Here is a 14,450-nt window from a genome sequence, read left to right on the forward strand (position 1 = left end):
CCCAAAAATATTTATATTTTTTTTTCTATTAAGGGTTGTCTTAGTGCAGAATTATTGTTTCTAGAGGCTTGCTGCTTAGTAAGTTGATCATACGAGCTTAGAATGTCCTAATTTTAGAGGTGGATGTTCATCTTGAATATATTAACTTGCCAGTTGAGGTTTAGTATCATATCATCAGTACTCGTGAAGTTATTATGGATTTTTTGTGAGTGATTTTGTTACAAAAAACTTTAGGCTCAATATTCAAGGCTTTAGAGGCCCTAAATGGTTTTCAAAATTGGGTTGGCTGAAGTTTGCACAAGTTAGGCCTTGTAGATCAAAAGCCGAGGATTACAGAATAGGGTTAAAATAGTAAATCAAAGCAACGGTTTGAAAGTTAAGGCCTTCTAAAGTTGGTCCAATTAAAAATTCCAACATAAATGTCAAAGTTGTATCAGGCTCGCTGTATATCTTATTCTAGGCTTAGCCGATCTCAAAAATTATGGTTTGATGTATAGAAACTTCTTGGATAGTGTAAAAATACCTATATAAGAAATGCATGCACATTACCTAGGACAACTCTAGGTGATTGTTCGCAACTCTGTATTGCAAATTATTATATGGAAGGCGCCCATGTGGATTTCCATATTGTATTTTAAAATTCTACAATTCCACATTTGTGACGATAATAAGAAGCTCATATTTTGTTCTCACAAATTGTTGTTGTTTCATTATTTATTTTATGTATTTTTGGTATCAAGGGGAACACCTTCATCAAGTGGTATCAGAGTGGGAATTCCTAAGTGTGTAAATAGATTGTCAACTATGAGGCAGTTGCCCCAGGATCATAGCCTTGACTAAGCATGTAGATAGATCACCGATTTTGAGGCAATTTGCACTAGGGCTTAAGTAGAAGAGAAAAAATGCCTCCACAAAGAGAGCATGGTAGAAGAGTCATAGCTATTACACCTGAAGGTTTTAGAGCACCCCAAAGAAAAACATAGTCATTGGAATTGAAGAAATATCCAAAGGGATAAATCTTGTTGTAAGAGATGAAAGTGAGGATGAAGGTGAGGAAACAAAAAATGTTATCAAAGAGGTAGTTTTGAACCTTGAAGAAGAAATTATTTTTAGGGCCATATGCAAGATTAGAGAGAAAGAGGAAAAGGGAAAGGATCTAGGAGAGGAGGTTTCCATGGAAAATGTTTTCACTATGGAGAAGAAGGGCATAAAGCATTTTAATGATCCTAACACCTAGGAAGGACTAATAGAATAATGGGTAAGTGCAAGAAGTTGGGTCTCACTTTTGGGCAAAAAGTGGAAGTGTTTTTCCTACTTTTGAATTTTTTTGTCAATTGATGTCAAAATTTGAGGCACTTAGAGATTGAATATAAAAAACTTCAGTAATAAAATTTTTAGTGTTCAGAATTTAGTTTTTGAATATGTAATTTATTTGTGTACCCATATGATAGATTTTGTTTTTGGTATGGATCTTTAAAAACCACTTTTTCAAAATGTCTATTTCAGGACCATACCACACTTGTGTACGAACACCATAATTTGACACAAATAAATGAATTTTCATAAATCCTTTTAAATGGAGTTACCTAATACACCTAAGATTGATGACAACATTTTGCCTTAATTTTTTATTGAATAATTTTATTATTATTAATTATTAATTGGCTATAAAGGTAAATTTTAAAACCTCTCATGTACAGACACCATAATTTGATCAAAATTTCACTTTTTTCAAAAATTCTTTTTTTTAACCTCAAAAGAATTGTATGTAGATTGATGACATATAAATTAATTTAAGAAAATTTATAAAATAAAAAAGTTATTAAAGTTTTAGTGAACTTCACCATTTTACATTTAGGTACCACCTTTCATTAAAAAATAATGTAAAAATAGTAAATAAAATCATAGCACTATAAAATTTATATTTCTAAAATCAAGACAGTGAGAGCTCTAATAAATTTTTGTTTCATAAAAAAATTGATTAGAAAGTCCCTCTAAAAATTATGGCAAGTCATGAATTTGTCAGTTCAATGTCTTAGCTAAATCTTGAGAGGTCAAGGCATAGGCTTGGTCTCACCAAGCCTATCTTGAACCAAAATCCAAGGTGGGAGAAAAAAACTTGCCCAATGTTGTAAGAAACAAGCACCCGTTTTTTAAAATTAAAAAAATGGGCACCTGTTTTAAAAATGTCAAATCGGCATACAAAATCCCCCCAATTTAAATTTTTTTTTTTTTTATAGATGGGTACCCATTTTTTAAAAGTGAAAAATGGGTACCGTTTCTAAAAAATATAATTTTTTTATGTTTTCAATAACGAGTACCCACTTTTTGAAAAGAAAAAATAGGCACCTGATTTTTAAAAAAATGGGTGCTCATTTTTTAAATTTAGGATTGGGTACCCGAGCCTAAAACAGGTACCCATTTCTAAAGGAGCACGATCTCAATCCACGAACTTCTATAGAATTGCGACCCAACTCCTTGCTTCTACCCTAATTGAAGGTTAGGCTAGAGTTACACATGTTAATGAGGATGTCATATCATCACATTTCAAAGATGTTGAAAGAGGAGAAGTCCTAGTTAACAAAAGAGTCCTGCTGAGTGATGAGAATGACCTTGATCAAATGAGGAGTTTGTTTTGCACAAGGTGTAAATGTGAAGATAAGTGTTGTGATCATTGATGGTGGAAGTCCTAAAAATTAGTTGTTAGAACAAATGGTCATGAAGTTAAAACTAAAGAGGTAGAAACACCTACATCCAAACTGTATTGCTTGGGTGCAGGATGACCACAAGGTCATGATCAATGAGAAATTCTTAGTGAAGTTCAAGATTAGAAGCTTCTAGAACGAGGTGTTGTGCAATATCATACTTATGGACATATGTCAAATGTTGTTGGGCAAGTCGTGAAAATTTGATAGACATGTTGTACATGATGGACATGAAAATACATATGCTATCATAAAGGATGGAATGAAACATAAGATGAAGCCATTGATGGATACAAATGAAAAAGTATGTGGTGCTATCAAAGTATGTTTTCTTCTTGGAAAGAATTTCTGAGAGGATATGAGACAATGCAATATGTGTTCTACAATCATTTTGAAAGATGGTAAAGAAGAAGTCAAAGAGGTACCTACAAAAGTTAAAGATTTTTTGGAAGAGTTTCTAGATATTGTCTAAGATATAATATCACTAATGGATAACCACTCTAGTGTAGAAGATTAGTTTACCAAATAGGGTAGCACCAAAAATGACACCAGCAAAAAGTGAGGTGATGAAAAAAATAAGTGCATGAGTTATTGCAAAAGGGGTTGATTAAAGAGAGTCGAAGTCGATGTGATGTACCAGTAGTGTTAGCACCAAAGAGGAATGAAGAGTGAGGGATGTGCAAATAGTTTTGAGCTATCAACAAGATCACAATCAATTATACATTTCCATTATCACAGATGGATGATATTATGGTTTTCTTTAATGGAGATGTGTATTTCACAAAGATAGATTTGAAGAGTGGGTACCATCAGATTCGCATCAGAGAGGGAGGTGAGTGGAAGTCTACCTTCAAGATAAGGGAATGATTATGTGAGTGGTTAGTCATGCCTTATGGGCTAACCAACGCACCAAGCACTTTCATGTAGCTCATGAATGAGGTACTAAATGAGTTTCTAGGTAAGTTTGTTATTATTTATATATATGATATTTTGATTTTTAGTAAGATATTAGAGGAGCATTTGATGCTCATTTGTAAGGTGTTTTATAAGCCAGGGGAAGAAAATTTGTTGATAAATTTGATGAAGTGTACTTTTGTGAAAAAGGAATTGGTGTACATAGGATTTATAGTTTTAGTAGAAGGTCTAAAAATAGACCTTGAAAAAGTGAAGGATATCCTTGAATGGCCTACTCCAAGGAGTGTAACTGAGGTAAGATCTGTTAATGAACTAGCTAGTTTTTACAGAATGTTTATTAGAGGGTTTCATAGTATTTGTGAACCCTTTATTTAAACAATGAGAGAGAATAGAGACGAATTTAAGCGAACTGTAGGAGTACATAAGAGATTTAATTTTTTGAAACAAAATGTTATAGAGAAACTTGCTTTATTAGTTCTAGATTTTAATAAGATGTTTCAAGTAGTGTTTGATACTAGTGGTACTATAATAGGAGCTATTTTGAGCCAAGAAGGTAGACTTGGTACTTATTTTGGTGATAAGTTAAATGATGCCAAAAGAGAATATTTTATTTATGATTACAAATTTTATGCTGTAGTTCAAGTATTGAAGAAGAAGAGAAGTTATCTTCTTCCTAAGGAGTTTTTTTTGTATACTAATTATCAAGCTTTGTGCAATATTTAAATAGTCAAGGAGAATTAAACCAAAGACATTTGAAATGGGTTGAATTTTTGCAAAGTTATACATTTATTTTCAAACAAAGGATTGGGAAGTCTAATAAAGTTACAAACACTCTTAGCAGAAGACAACTTTTGGTGATAGAGATGTAGATTGAGGTGGTGGGGTTTAAGGAACTCAAGAAATTGCATCTAGAGGATCTTGATTTTGGTGAAGCTTGGAAAGCTTGCATAGAACCTGCTATACTTGATAGGATGAAGTGGTTGGATCCATAATCCAAGATGGTATGTTTTTCAATGGAAGTAATTTGTGCATACCAAGAAGTTCTATGTGGGAAAATCTCATCACGGAGAAGCATAATGGAAGATTGGCTAGAAATTTTGGTAGAGATAAAACTATTACTTTGGTTGCTGAGAATTATTATTAGCCAAAATTGTAGTAAAATGTCTAGAAGTTTGTATAGAGTTGTGGAGTATATTAGATGATGAAAAGAGTGAAACAAAATTATACAAGGTTGTATTAGCCATTACCTACCTATACCAAAGAAGTCATCGGAGGATGTTAGCATGGATTTTAATCTTGATTTAACAAGGACTTAGCAATGAAATGATTCAATATTTGTGGTAGTTGACATATTTTCAACGATGAAACATTATATTCCCTACAAGAAAACTAGTGATGTTGCTTATGTGGTGGAGTTGTTTTCTAGAGAAGTGGTGGGACTAAATGGTCTTCCAAAGAGCATAGTTTTAGATTGGGATACCAAGTTTGTTAGGCATTTCTGGCATACATTGTGGAAGAAGTTGAAGACAAATATGAAGTTTAGTTAATCCTATCATCCACAAATCGATGGACAAATAGAGGTGGTGAATAGGAGTTTAGGGAATTTGCTAAGATGTTTGGTTGGAGATAAGCCAATAGCCTAGGATTTTGTTTTTCTATGGGCAAAATTTCCATATTATAATTCTATCAACTAGAATACTAGTAAATTACACTTTCAGGTTGTATATGGGAGAATTCCTAGAAATGCATTTGAATTGAGGTAGTTGGAAAAAGAGAAATAAGTAGTGCTGAAGTGGAAGATTTTGATGAACATTTGTAGAACATATATAAGGAGGTGAGGAAACATATTATTAAGATGAATACATAGTACAAGGCTAAGGAAGATATGAAAATGAGGTATAAGAAATTTCATATTAGAGATGAAGTCATGGTCTATTTGAGAAACAATCATTTTTGAGTGCGTACATATAATAAGGTAAAAATGGAAAAGTTTGGACTGTGTAAGATAGTAAAAAAGCACAATTCTAGAAATGCCCATGAAGTAGAGCTACCTACTAAATTCAATATTTTACCAGTATTTAACATTTTAGATTTGACAATGTATTATAAAGGAGGTGATGTGGATGAAGTTGCAAAAGTCCAATGGAGTATTTCAGTAGCTATATCAACTACAAAGGAGATTGAGGAGATACTTGATAGTCATGTTGGATATTCATCATGGCTAGTAAGGGAGGAGGTTGGTCATCTTGGTTTTCCTCTAAACACTGAAGACGTAATGAGGTCACTTCTCAAATTATCCAGGTGTCTGATGTAGGAGCATCATGGGTGTAAGAGCAATTTTGCATTTCCCAAAAATATCTACTTTTTGCTTTTTCAATAAGGGTTGCCTCAGTGAAGAGTTGTTGTTTCTAGAGGGTTTCTACATAGTAAGTTGGTCATATGAGCTCAGAATGTCCTGATTTTAGAGATGGGTGTTCATCTTGGATATACCAACCTGCCCATTGAGGCTCAATGTCATATCATGAGTACTCGTGAAGTTATTGTGGATTTTTGGTGTGTAATTGGCATAAAAAACTTTAGGCTAAGTGTTGAACCTATTAGAGGCCATGGATGGGTTCCAAAATGGGGTCGAGTAGAGCTTGCACAATTTAGGCCCTATAGATCATAAGTTGAGGATTCTAGAATGGGGTTATAATAGTCAATCAAAGGAATAGTTCAAAATTTATGGCCTTCTAAATTTGGGTTGACCAAAAATTCTAATATAAATATCAAATTTATACCAGGTTGACTCTAGATATTCTTTTTTAGGGTTAGTTAGTATCAAGGATTTGGGTTTGATGTCTAGAAACCTCTCAAATGGTGAAAAATTGCCTATATAAGGAATACATGTACATTGTCTAGGACAACTCTTAGTGATAGTTCACAATTATGCATTGTAAATTATTGTAAGGAAGGCACCCATGTGGGTTTGCATATTATAGTTCAAAATTCTATAATTTCACATTTGTGATGATAATAAGAAGCCCACAATTTGTTCTTGCAAATTGCTGCTATTTCTTTGTTTCTATTATTTGTTTGTGGCATTAAGTGGAGTACCCTTCATCATTCAAAGTATGAATGCATAATCAATGATAAAAATAAATAGACAAAATTAACAATACCACCATGTCAGATATAAATGTAAGAGCCTATGTCACTAAGGACTTTTAAGACCATACTTTTTAGGAGAGTGATTCAACCGTCAAATATTTTTGTCAATTATTAAAACTTGATTCATTAGTTGATTATGTTGCAAACAAGATGTGGTTTTTCTTTAATGAATGGATTATTATTTTCTAGTTAGTAATAAAATTATAAAGGTTCCCTACCGACTTATTTCAATTTGATTATATGATTTCATGCATAATTAATGGGGATCAACTGGTCTTCATAAGGACTTGGTAACCATTTGAACTAACTCATGAAATTATGTGGAAAAGTGTTTGTCATACTTCTCATAGAATGTTAGTCCTTCCATAGGAGGGAATACAATTAGAGATATTAAACTTATGAATAATTTAATTTACATTCTTTCATGAATAAAAACCTTATGGACACCATCTAATTCCAAGGAATTTTAATTACATTATATCAAATACATCCTTAGGCAAGAAATATCGATGTGCCAAGTTCTAACTTTAATTGTGAGTAACTAGGGACAAGATTCACAATTGAGCTCATGAGAATAATTATAGGTCTCTTAAAGTACTTGGATATAATTTACATTGTAAATGGTTACTAATGGAGATATAAAAAAAATTTGAACTTCTTTTTTGGATGAAATGGTGATGTATTTCTAAGACATAGGTTATGATAAAGTATTTCTTTTGGAAGGATTGATAACATTAGATATGATGCATTTTATGCTATTACTAAACTTATGTTGGTATAATCGTGCATATATCTTGATTAGATAACATATTAGATTTTGTGAATAAGTACCTTATCTAATTAGATTTGATTTCAACACGGTAACTAGATATCTTTAGTTATTACAATATAATCAATTAAATTAGATGGATATTGTGTTGCAAAGAATACATCCACATTATGTGATTTATGATTCTAATGTGAATTACATATGTTGTATCTTTGAATATTAAAAAATTGTGAATTGATTTATCCCATTGAAATATGAGATAGAATTATGTTTATGATGTAATTTATTTATAGTGTATATGTGTATGATTATTTCTTCTACTGATGAACACATTGAATTATGCAAAAAAATTATCATGAACTAGGGATAAACTCATGTGTGATAGTTGGGACCATAATGCCTTGTAGCAACATAATTTACTCATGAAAGAGATCCCTTGAAAGATTTCTCAAATGGAAATGAACTAATTTGTAATTATTTAATTATATAATTTCCATAAGATATGCCAAGTGGAAGGTGATGGAACCTCAAAATTTGAATGTTTTTGCTAAATTTTACAGATTTGAGATACAATTTTAAGTAGCATTCTAACTTCATGATTATGGAATGTAAGAAATTCTCAATCTCTGATTTTGCATTTTTAGAACTATGTTCAAGGAAACACTCTAATTTTACAATTTTGGAACTAAGATTTCAGTTGTGCTCCGATTTCATGATTTTGGTGAAGCAGATATCTTTGGTGAGTGATTTTGTGACTTCAATGCTGCTAGTTTTCTAACAATCCGTAATTCTAAAAATCATAAAGAGGCATCAATTTCATTAATTAATTAGCAAAGTAGGTTATGTCAAAAGAAAAAAAAATTTGCCCAATTTTTATTCAACATGACATTAATCAAGGATGGCTTGTGCTAAGGATTTGACTTGAAAATATGGTCATTTAATGCACTCTACCTCACTCATGGATATAAGGACATGTGGTGGGTTTTCTCTTTTCAGGGAAAAAGTTGTTATTGTGCAATTTTATGTGTTGTTTTTGTAGGACAAGAGCTATCATTTTACTAGTATAATCACATGAAAAAAATGAAGTGCTACACCCAATTATGTAACCAAGATTGACACCAACCTAGGAGGATTAGTTTGACATCATTAACACTATGTACATAGTTGCATGTAATTTGCGAACAACATATGCCTTGTATCAGAGTGACTGGCATGAAATTTTAATCAAAGAAGAAACATGAGAAGCCTTGAACATGCCAATAGGAGTGCCAAATGAAGAGGTTATCGAGGGCTTGGAGGAAATTCTCTATTTGATGAAAAACTGTGATCTTCATTTGTTTTCTCTTTGTGATTGTAATTACTCGATAATAAGTTGCATTTAGTTTTTAGTTCATTAGGATGAAGATGCCTGAATGTTTTTTGCACCCTTTAATGTTCTATTAGAAAGGATAGCAAGGCCTTGTATATGATATAGAAATAGATATATGAAAATGATACAAAATTGAAATATTGTGGATATACACATGCATAGCAGTGTTAGATACTACAACTTATTACAACCCCATTTTACTCCATTTTTTATTAATAAAATATATTATGCTCTTCTCCAAAATATAGGGAATTAGTCATTGATTTCACTAAATTAAAATTTTTATTGGATTATTACTATTTGCAAAGTAAAATTGTGATAAGCCTTTGAAAACAAAACTCATGTGCCTATGTATGTTTTGTATAATTGGTCTTCATCCTAAAGTTAAATTCAATTATTTAGGTTAACTTATTGAATTCTCTCAGTTTGTCTTCTCATTAATTTATGGTGGCACACCTATCTCCAAGATATAATATATCTTTAGTATCAAAGTTGACTCTCTTATCTAATTTGGAAGGCACTAGTCTTCTTGTAGTGTGAAAATTGACAATGGCTTTGTGGAAGGCAAAAAATTAGTATCAACCCACTTTCATATACTACAACATATAGTCATACATTTTGTTTGAAATTACCCAATTTTACAAACATTTACTAGTCTAATCAATTTCTCGTTGAGAACTTTTGCCAACTCAAGAGCATTTTTATGTCTGCACATACCACACCATTAATAAAGATACAACCACCTAGGACTTGTAGAGCCTAAAGTGTGGAGGTTGAATTAGTAAAGTTTCAACCTTCTTCATTGACCAAAATTGTGTTGAGTTTCCTAGTATCAAGTAGGAAAACTCATAGGATGTCGACCAACAATTTTGTGCACCAACAAATTGGTCACTCTACTGGGGAGAGTTGCTCACAATTCATATTGTGTAGTTACCAAGAGATTTTAGTTTTATAGACCAAAGAAGAGAAGAAGTAGAATTATTTTATTTGAATTCCAATTTTTTTGGAGGGAGAACTCATAAGACCTAGAAAATAGTGTTTTTCAAATCAAATTAGAATATTTCCATACTTTACTAGAGTATGACATATTGTTTGAAAAAAATTGGTGACTACTATTTTGTATGTATTTATGAATGATCAATTATTTGTTGAATTTTATGTGGGAAGGAGGTATATACATTCTAGAAAACACTTAAATTATACCCCAAAAAAGAGAAGAAGAATGAATAAGCAATCAAAAGATATCTCATTAATTGGATATAAAAAATTCATAGATAGAGAAAAAAAAAACTTATGAAATGATGATCAAATGGACACACAAGAAGAATAAAATCCATTCTTTGATCTAAATTTAGGATGATTCAAAGCTCACCAAGTGGTTGATGAGTCTAATGAAGAAGAAAATGATGAGGAAACAAATGAAGATTCTCAAAAGATTACAAAAGCATTAGAAAATTTGTAGTCCTCAAGAAGGGAAACAAATGCATTAAGAAGAGTTCTAGATTAATTACTAGAAAAGTCTAGTTTGAGAAAAGATTCTATCACTACACCAAAAAATGTTGAAGAAAAGATGAATGGTGATAAAGGTTAGTCATCCAAATACACTCCTCATAAAAATAAAAATTCCTCTTTCATTACTTTGAATAAAAACCCATTATGTACGAATGAAGAAAATAATAATTTTTCTAACCAAAATAAGGACCAGACAAATAGCGCTAGGAATAATTGGAGGAATAACACTATTAATAATCAAAACAATGAGAGGAGGTTCAACTTTAATCAAAAAACCAATGGGTGAGAGCCCCTATAAACATAGAATGATATCCTAATTCTATATCCAATGATCTAAGGAATGCCATACCTAAATTCTTTGGGGAAGGCTCAAATCAATCTATAGAAATGCATGTCATCAATCAGAAAAGTACCGTTGAGGAATTAGAAGAGCATTATGAAGATGCATTCATGAAATTATTTGTTCAATCTCTAACTAATGAAATTGCAGTGTGGTATAGAGGGTTGCCCAAAAATTATATAACAAGTTGGCAAGATTTTGTAGAAATGTTTGTTGACCAATTTGGGAATCATTACCACACATATTTTATATCTCATGAATTAATCAATATAAAGAAGAACTCCATTGAAACTATTTCTAAATTTAATAAAATATTTACTAAAGTTTTGAATATGATACTCCAAGACATTATCCCTATTGATTCCTTTCTCAGTTTTTTTTATTTAAGTTCCTTTGAAAGCAAAACACATTATGAGATAAGGTCTCATGGACCTAATACGCTGCAAGAAGCCTATAAAGTGGCCATGAAAATGGAAAATGATAGAAGAGCTATGGGTAGGATTGGAAAAAGATAAGATCCTAGGTTCTTTGATCCCAAGGCCCCTAAGAAAAATAAGGAGGAAGATAAGATAGAAGAGATCATAGCAATGATTAAGGATTTGCATGTGAAGGGTAAGAACAAAGGAATGAAAAATAACAATCCAGAAAGATATAGAATGCAAGATATGCCTTACACTACATCACAGAAAGATGGTAAACCTATCAAGAATATTGATAGTCCTAATCCTCTAAATAGAGTTAATCATTATGCTAAAAGTGGCCCATGGCATGAAGCATGTAGAATGCCACATTCTCTAGAACAATGCTTTGTTGCTAAGAATATTTTTTTATCACTAGTGACTCTCATTATACATATGAACTAAAAATAAATGCATTATCTACACAACCCTTTTTCAGTGAAGATTCCTCCAAAGATGATTATATGTTTGATGTTAATATGAGAAGAAATAGATACCTAGATTAGAAAGTTTAATTTGATAAGAAGAACCAATAAGAAGAATTGCCACAATTGAAGAAGGAAAAGCTCTCACAATTGTTGTAGTTGAACAAGATAGAACCAATTAGAGATTGAGGAATAGAATGATTAATCTAGACCCTAAAAGAGATGACAAGACTTCTCTACATAAATAGATTGCAATAGATAATCCTCCTCAAAACATCTCCCAAGAAGGCTCAAATGTGGATCAATAGGGTTAAAGTAAGCAATAGGTGAGTACTTCTTTCATCTCAAATGCTTTATCTCAATTAAAAGTTTTTGTTCCATTTTTAGAAATTGTGAAAAGATTTGAATATGGTAAATAAGTTTTAAATATTATATCAGAGACTAATAAGGGTATTGGGAAGAATCATATTAAGGGAATCACACTTGTCATTTATCTAGGGACTAATTGTTGGAATGTTCAAAATGAGAAGAGTACTTTTGAGAGGGGGGTGAATTAGAAGTGCCAAACTTTTAACCTTTTTTTTCTTTAAATCAAATAACTAAAAATAAGATGCATACATGTAAACATATTACGTGAACACAAATCAAACACATGCAGTAAAACATATAACACCAAATTTGGTAACTCAGAAACCCTCCATTTATAAGAAGGTAAAACTGGGGTGGGGATGATACCCACAATAATCACTATAGCAATTATTTGTTTGACCACTTCAGATGGTCTGCCCTATTAAAGGATTTACACTGTGTCAATATTGACCCACTTAGAGGATTTACAAACACTTTACATGATGCGTCACCCTATTAAAGGATTTAGTCACCTCTTCAAAGGATCTACAAAATAGCTGTTAAGCTAACCTATCAACATAGAATTTTCACTATCTAATACAATGGCTAGAAAGTATTAGAAACCTTTGACCTAATTGTTCACAATCTCCAATTGCTAATTTCAGACACTTGATCTACTCATTCTGATCTTGATCCTCTGAGATCTGATATCTAATCATGTCCCTTCCTTTGTTCTGATCAACTAGATATGTAATTGTTGCTTTGTTCCTCTAAGTCTTTCACACTTCACGCTGAATTTCACTATAGTTTCCCCATACACTTCTCTCTTCCACACTTACAATGGAGTTTTCATCCTCCTTTTAAAGATTATAAAGAATTACGGTTAGGTATAAATCTATGATCCATACTGAATCTTAAGTTCTCGCTCATTCCTTGCATTTTTCTCATTGGTTGTATGCCTTCTCCATTTTTTTGATTGGTTGCATGCTGATTGCATAGGAAATGCAAAAGATTCAATCTTATCCTTATCATCCTTCAAAAATCTTCTATGTCAGCTCCAAAAATGGTTTACATCTAATTTTGTGAGGGCACAAAATCATATGTTAATTTTGTGTTACTCGGCACATATTGGACTACTGGTGCTCGGCACATGTTTGATCCTAGATTGCTCGACACCTATTTCATTCTATCTTGCTTGGCACATGTATGACTCTGGATCACTCGACATTCATAGTGTACATCCTATTTTTCTTAGCATCAACTATGACTCGACACCTATATATCACTCAACATCTATTGCTTACTCGGCACCTGAAGTCACTCAGCACCTGTTGAAATACTGGCTCGGCACACACTGTGACTCGACATTCATAGTGTACTCAACTTCAGTGTAAGAAGTGGTTAAGTGTGTTGACACTCAAATGTCAAAACCATTCTAAGGCCAACAATCTCCCCCTTTGACATGAGTGTCAAAAATACTTAATTATGCATTATTGAACTGAACTTATTAGTAAATTTTTCATTCTGCTCAGCATATATGCAAAATTTCAAAATTTGTTCAAAATACCTTATTACTCCCCCTGAGCCGATTGTGCCTTGACATTCTTGAAACCAAAATTCTATGTTGATGTGCCTAATACTCTTTTCCTTTTGTCTTGTATATGTAATCTATACCTGTGCTGATTCATTCATATCTCCCCCAAAGCATTATTTCTCCCCCATACTATTTACACATTATGACTTATCTCCCCCTTAGTCATATCTTCCATATTATTATTTACTCCCCTTAAACATTATATCTTTCTCCCCATTTTTGATACTTATGTCAAAGGGTTCTAAGGAGTAATACCATATTTCACCAAAAAGTTACTATTTACCTCCATTATTGTTTTAAAAGCTGCATCCCAATTCTCCAAAGCAATGTCTAGTGACTTGTGCTGGATGGCAGTCTCTATAGCAAGATGTACAAGTCCATCCAATGTAGAAATATTTAAATCTTTCTTTAAAATAGTTTTAGCATAGACTTGTTCCTTGTGGAGGACCTCCAAATGTGGGGTGATAGAGGATTGAATCTACATTAATTTATCCTTTATATTGGCTTCCTTTGTTGTGAGTACAACTAACTCCATTTGAGTGTGAAGTGATTGTGCAAAATGCTTCTCACTTTGAGCTGGATCTTTTGGCAGTTGCATGCTAGAAATCTTCAAATTTCTTTCCAAGCTCAATATCTTTTGATCTATATCTTGTGTGAAGTTGGAAAAATCACACAACTTTTTGTACAATGAGAAAATTTTCTCAATTATAGCTTTGACCTTGTCAATTTTCTTGGCCAACTCTACCTGTTCAAGTGATATACCACTTGATATCTTCTCATTTACTTTCCCCTAAAATTTTCTCTCAGACCATTCCATAAGTTTAACATTGGTGTCCTAGTCTTCACTAGTCACCTAGTCAACTAT

The sequence above is a fragment of the Cupressus sempervirens genome, chromosome 10 (genome assembly GCF_028749045.1).
Source record: "Cupressus sempervirens isolate cs-2001-9-10 chromosome 10, ASM2874904v1, whole genome shotgun sequence".
Classification (NCBI taxonomy): domain Eukaryota; kingdom Viridiplantae; phylum Streptophyta; class Pinopsida; order Cupressales; family Cupressaceae; genus Cupressus; species Cupressus sempervirens.